General features: G+C 56.9%; 1 protein-coding gene across 1 annotated transcript in view; it reads right to left on the minus strand.

Annotated features, from left to right (window-relative positions):
* LOC128847462 (zinc finger protein 345-like) overlaps positions 1-6,076 on the minus strand; it is a 430,467-nt gene that overhangs the window by 214,813 nt on the left and 209,578 nt on the right. The window lies entirely within an intron of this gene.

Here is a 6,076-nt window from a genome sequence, read left to right on the forward strand (position 1 = left end):
GTCATGAGATTTTTTTCTGTGGTTTGAACAATGACAGTGATCAGTATCTCTCAGCACAACCACTGATGGTGCGAGCTAGATTCACAGTGCGAGAGATGGAGGAATGAAGTTACTGCCTGATCCCTGCAGTGATGTGAGGTACCGTGTGACGGGGAGAAGGGGGGGTGGGGGAACAGAGCTGGGAAACTGCTGGGTTTGCTCCTCAAAGCCAGGTGACTGAGGCTGAGAACTGTGAACTCGCTGCATCAGAGCCAAAGAGCGACTAGACTTGGGCTGTCAGTGTCATTTGAAGCTGCCCCTGAAATCTAAAGGATCATGAATGATGCCCCCAAAATAATAGAGGGAGTGGACAGCATCTCCCTGTTGCTGAGATGCCGAGGTTGGGCGCAGGCAAGAAGGGAGCCAGGGATATCAACAGACCTGGGCAGCTTTGAAGCCAGGCTGACCTGCATCACTGAGGCCAGAGGGAAATGAGGAACCTGACAGCCCAGCTGATCGCCCCCTCCCCCTCTACCGCAGTGTCCTGTGTTGTGATGACAGAGAATCTCTTTGCCCCACTCACCCCACACTGATCCCTCTTGTGACTAACCCCTTGTTCCCCATGCTCCCCACTTGTGTATGGTTCTGATATATAGTGTACAAAGAGTGCCTGGTGTGGGATCATTGGAAAACTCATGGGCTGCTGAATATTATGCCACTGAAATGCATGCAACACCAGTGCATGTAGAATGGGGAGATTTTACTGTATGTTTGTTACTAGGGTGACCATATTCCAGGTGCCCAAAAAGTGGCCACTGATGAGGGGTGGGAGCCTGGGGGGGTACAGTTGTGGGTGCTGGGGGGTGGTGCGGTGGGGGTGCTGATGAGGTGAGGTCAGTGTCGGTCACGGTCTCAGTGGCAGGGCGCTGACACAAGCCCAGAATGCGGCGATAGCTGTCCCTCAGCACCTACCTGCTGGACCTCCTGCCCAGGGATGGGGCCTGGGTGGGTGGGATCCAGCAGCAATCAATCAGCTGCAGACGCAGGGGAATGGACCAATCAGCCTTGGATGCCAGGGAATAGACCAATGGGGAAGCCGACCAATCAGGGCTATTTCTGAGCTGCAGCCCGTCTGCTCTGCAGAACCTCCGGGCATTTGTTGTTATAGGAAAACCCCACTCAGATAGAGAAAGCAGGTTCAAAAAAGAGGCTCTGTCTGGGAAAACCAGGACATATGGTAACCTTATTTGTTACTGAAACATGTCGTTGTTCTGGGGAACGCCCACAGACTAACTCCTCAGAGACGACAAAGAACTGACCATCTGTATTAGAAAACTATTATCTGGCCATCCACCAATAGGAGGAAGGGGGTAAACAAAGACATTTATAATTCATCTGAAGGATGGTTTGGAGCTCATGGAGTTGCCTGAGGCCATCACCCAGCAAAGACTATAAAGGGTCTGAGTATAAGAAGTGAGAGTCTTGCCCACATGCTCAGGGTTTAACTGATCACCATATTTGGGGTCGGGAAGGAATTTTCCCCCAGGGCAGATTGGCAGAGGCCCTGGAGGTTTTTCACCTTCCTCTGCAGCGTGGGGCACGGGTCACTTGCTGGAGGATTCTCTGCACCTTGAGGTCTTTAAACCACTATTTGAAGTCTTCAGTAACTCAGACATTGGTTAGGGGTTTGTTACAGGAGTGGGTGGGTGAGATTCTGTGGCCTGCATTGTACAGGAGGTCACACTAGATGATCATAATGGTCCCTTCTGACCTTAAAGTCTATGAGTCTGCACTTCAGACCTATGCCACCTACTGTATATACTCGATCATAAGCCGATTCGTTTATAAGCCGACCCCCCACAAGATGGATAAGTAAAAATGGAAAAATTTTATGACCCGTTCATTCAAGGGTGAGCAAACTTTGGCTCCCGGGCCATGAGGATAAGCCGCTGGCAGGCCGAGATGGTAGGTTTACCTCCGTGCCTGCGGACGCTCGAGGTAAACAAAAGTAAACAAAGGTTTCAGAGTAGCAGCCATGTTAGTCTGTATCCGCAAAAAGAACAGGAGTACTTGTGGCACCTTAGAGACTAACAAATTTATTAGAGCATAAGCTTTCGTGGACTACAGCCCACTTCTTCGGATGCATACAGAGTGGAATAAATATTGAGGAGATATATATACACACATACAGAGAGCATAAACAAGTGGGAGTTGTCTTACCAACTCTGAGAGGCCAATTAAGTAAGAGAAAAAAAACTTTTGAAGTGATAATCAAGCTAGCCCAGTACAGACAGCTTGATAAGAAGTGTGAGAATACTTACAAGGGGAGATAGATTCAATGTTTGTAATGGCTCAGCCATTCCCAAAAGTAAACAAAGTGTCCCGGTGCGCCAACTGCTTACTCTGAGGGGTCGGGACAGCAACTGGTGGGGAAACTTTTTTGGGGGGAGAAGCTGGGGGTCAGGGGAGTAACCCCTGTGACCACCCCCCACATGACCCCACCCCTAGCCCAGACCCCCACACTCCCCATCCCATCCCTTCCCACCTTATCTGGGGAGGGCCAGGGGAGGATGTCTCTGGTCTGGCTGGAGCTGCTCCGGCAGGCGCGGCCGCAGCATGTTCCAGCGGGCTGGGCCGGGCGGCAGGGCCACAGGGTGCTCTGGGGGGCGGAGCCGAACGGCACGGCTGCAGCCTGCCAGCCCCGGAGCTGCAGCTGCTTCAGAGGCTGGGGGGAGAGCAGCGTGGCCAGAAGTGGAGAGAGACTGGCCCCACCTCTTCCCTTCTGGCTCTGCTGCCTCTCTTTGCTCCCTCTGTTGGGGGGAGGGGCTGTGTCCCCCCTTCCCCTCTCTATACCGTTCATAAGCCGACCCCCTTCTCTGGTGCTTCCCTTTTTTACTAAAAAAATTCGGCTTATGAATGAGTACATACAGTATATCAGGTTGACTTACAGCCACCACAGTAATTGCTGCAGTAGCCGATGTCCACACTACCCTCCTTCATTCACTGGGGCGTGTCCTGCCAAGGAGCTCTTCAACCAACCTAAGAGGGACAGTGTGGGGAGCCGAGAGCCCAATCATCTCCAGCGGCAGCTCCCTCAATAGGCGCCGACTTCCCCTCAGCCTGGGTAGGTGCTCGACCCCCCTCCCTGGCCCCGCCCCTGTACCGCCCCTACCCGAGCCCTATTCCACCCCTTCCCCAAAGTCCCCATCCCACCCTGCCTTTTCCCACTCCAGCCCTGCCCCCCTTCTCCCATGTCCCCACCCCTGCCCTGCCTCTTCTCCGCCTGCTCCCCTGAGCTCACTGTGCGCCCGCTCCTCCCCCTCCTGGAAAGTCCTAAGCACCACCAAACAGTTGTTAGGCAAAGGGGGGAGGGTGGGAAAGCGCTGAAAGGGAGGGAGGGGAAGGAGCGGGGATGCGGTGTGCTGGGGGGAAGAAGGAGGCCAGGGAGGGGGGAGCTTGGCTGCCAGTGGGTGCGGAGCACCCGCTAATTTTTCCCTGTGGGTGCTCCAGCCCTGGAGCACCCACAGAGTTGGTGCTTATGGCTCCCTCCCTGGAGCCTAGCTGCCCCACAGGCTCTGGGTGGGCTGCCCCCCCCCGCCACTCCCTGTTCTCTGTAAAGAGTGGGGGAAACCACCTGGGGCATCTCAGCCCCGGCTCCACAGGCAAGTCCCTCCTGACCTGGGCAGGGAGGGAGGAAGAGGAGTGGATGAGGGAGGAGCTTTGGGGGAAGAGGTGGGGCAGGTGTGGGGACTCAGGGGAAGAGGCGGGGCAGGGGAGGTTCTGGCACTCCTGCTGGAGTGTCTGGTTTTTTTAAATTACCAAGTTGGCAACCCAAGTTGCTCGCTGAGAGGCTGTGAAAAATATTAACCAACATACAAATATCATTTTTCACAGCAACAGAGTTACTAGCTAGCAATAAATATTTTACAATGATTTTGATGTGTATCTGGGTAAGGGGATTATTGGCCCCTTACTGAAACTTAGTGGAGTTTTTTGGTTTGCCCTCTCCCAGGACCAAAAGCCAGGGGAAGGGCCAATGAGAAATCAAGGCCCTGAGACTAGTCCCCAGGGCCAATGGGGAGAGACTACTGCTCTAGGTCAGCCTCGTTGACAGGACAGGCAGGCCAATGAGGGAGTCAGGAGCCCGTCCTCTGTGTGAGCTGGAGCTGCCTGCCAGAGAAGGGCAGAGCTAAGGGGAAAGCAGCAGCCTGAGCTGGGCTGGAGGCAGAGCAGCAGCAGTGCTGAGGCAGGCGGGAGCTGGGGCTTGGGGCAGTCTGGAGCCGGAGGCTGTCAGTAGCTGGGAAGAGCGAGGGGGACCCTGGGCAGAGGGCCCAGCGCAGTGAGATGCCCCCAGCCAAGGGGCCTTGCAGGCCAGACTCGGAGGGGGAGCATAACCCCAACAGGAGAGGACTGATGCTGGGAAGAAGGGTCCTGCCACCTAGAGCCTGAGGTCATGTGGCCACCACCAGAGCACGTGTCTGACCTGCAGCATCCCTGCAGCACAGCCAGGGCCTGGGACATCTGAGGAACAGTCTGTGAACTGCCCTGACATTCCAGAGACGCTGTTTGTGGTTCCCCCTGTGCCCACAGAGCAGGGTGATGTGTTTTCCTTTCACCTTTCTCATTTCCCCCCCCCTCTTTTTTTTAAAATTACTTGCTATTTAATGAATTGTATTTGTTCTGAACTCTATGCAATGGTCAGTGAAGATGTCAGGGAAGTGGCCAGAGCGAAGAGAGTACCCCGCAGTGGGGACACTCTCACCCCTGTCCTGAGTGATCACAACAAGATTGGGGGTTGAGCCCCTCAGGAATCCTTGGCCCAGCCTTGTCGGGGTTACGGGGACCAGAGTGGAAGGGGAGTCCTTGAGGTCAGGCAGGTCTCTGGGTGAAGGAAGTGGGAGCAAGCAGGGCCATCCTTAGGCATATGCAGCTGTGTAGGGCTCCATGAAATTTGGGACACCAAATTGCCCCAAATTTCATGGTGCCCTAGGCAGCTGCGTGCTGCATACATGGCAGCACCAGCCCCGGCTACCAGCCCTATCCCCCGGCTGGCCCGCCCCTCCCTCCCCCCGCAGGCTGCGCCCACTGCAAGGGGCAGGGCCGTCCCTAGCGGGGTGTGGGGCCCCGGACAACTCCCTCTGCCCCACCTCTTACCCTTCCTCCCTGCTCCGCCCCAGCCCGCCCCCATTCCACCTCTTCCCCCAGCGACCCCACACTCACCAGCAGCGGCAGGAAGTGGAGCAACCCAGCCCCAGCCCACTCCACTCCACCAGCTCCCAGCTGCGGCGCTCCACTTCCCGCCACCGCTGAGTGCGGGGACATTGGAGAAAGGAGGCCCCCCCCCCCCCCCTCACCAGCGGCGGGAAATGGAGCAATGCGGCCCCAGCCTGCTCCGCTTCCCTTGCTTGGCCCCAGCCATGTGGCTCAGGGCGGGGGGGGGGGGGGTGTTAGGGAAAGTTCCCCACCCCCGCACTCACCGGCGGTGAGAAGCGGAGTGCCGCGGTTGGGAGCTGGCTGGTGCCAGGCTGCTCAGCTTCCCGCGGCTGCCGGTGAGTGCAGGGGGGGTGAGGGCAATATATTCCCCCAAGCTCTCTCCCCCGAGCGACACAGCTGGGGCCGGGGCAAGGGAAGTGGAGCGGGCTGCTCCCATCCCCCTGCTAATCCTCTGAGCCTGTGGGGCCCCCAATAGTGCCCCCCACAGCTCCTGCCTCCCAGATCCTTGGACGGGGGAGGCCTGGGGCTGCATAGGGCACCCAAATGGCTAGGGACGGCCCTGGGAGCAAGGACTCAGATTCTTCTGCTATTCGATTCCACCGGGGTGGGGTGCAAAAGGAGAGTTCCCCAAAATAGCAGGACCCTTCCCCCACTTACCTCTGTGCAGGGATCAGCACCACCATGGTGCACGACAGACACTTGACAACATTACCAGACTTAGTGATGGACATTGGCGGTGGGCAGGAGGGGGCTCCGGGCTGAGGCAGGGAGTTGGGGTGTGGGAGGGTGTACAGGCTCTGGGCTGGGGGTGTGGGTTCTGGGGTGGGGCCAAAAATGAGGGGTTCAGGGTGTGGAATGGGGTAGGGGGTTTGGATGTGGGAGG

The sequence above is a fragment of the Malaclemys terrapin genome, chromosome 13 (genome assembly GCF_027887155.1).
Source record: "Malaclemys terrapin pileata isolate rMalTer1 chromosome 13, rMalTer1.hap1, whole genome shotgun sequence".
In the NCBI taxonomy this organism is placed as follows: Eukaryota; Metazoa; Chordata; order Testudines; family Emydidae; genus Malaclemys; species Malaclemys terrapin.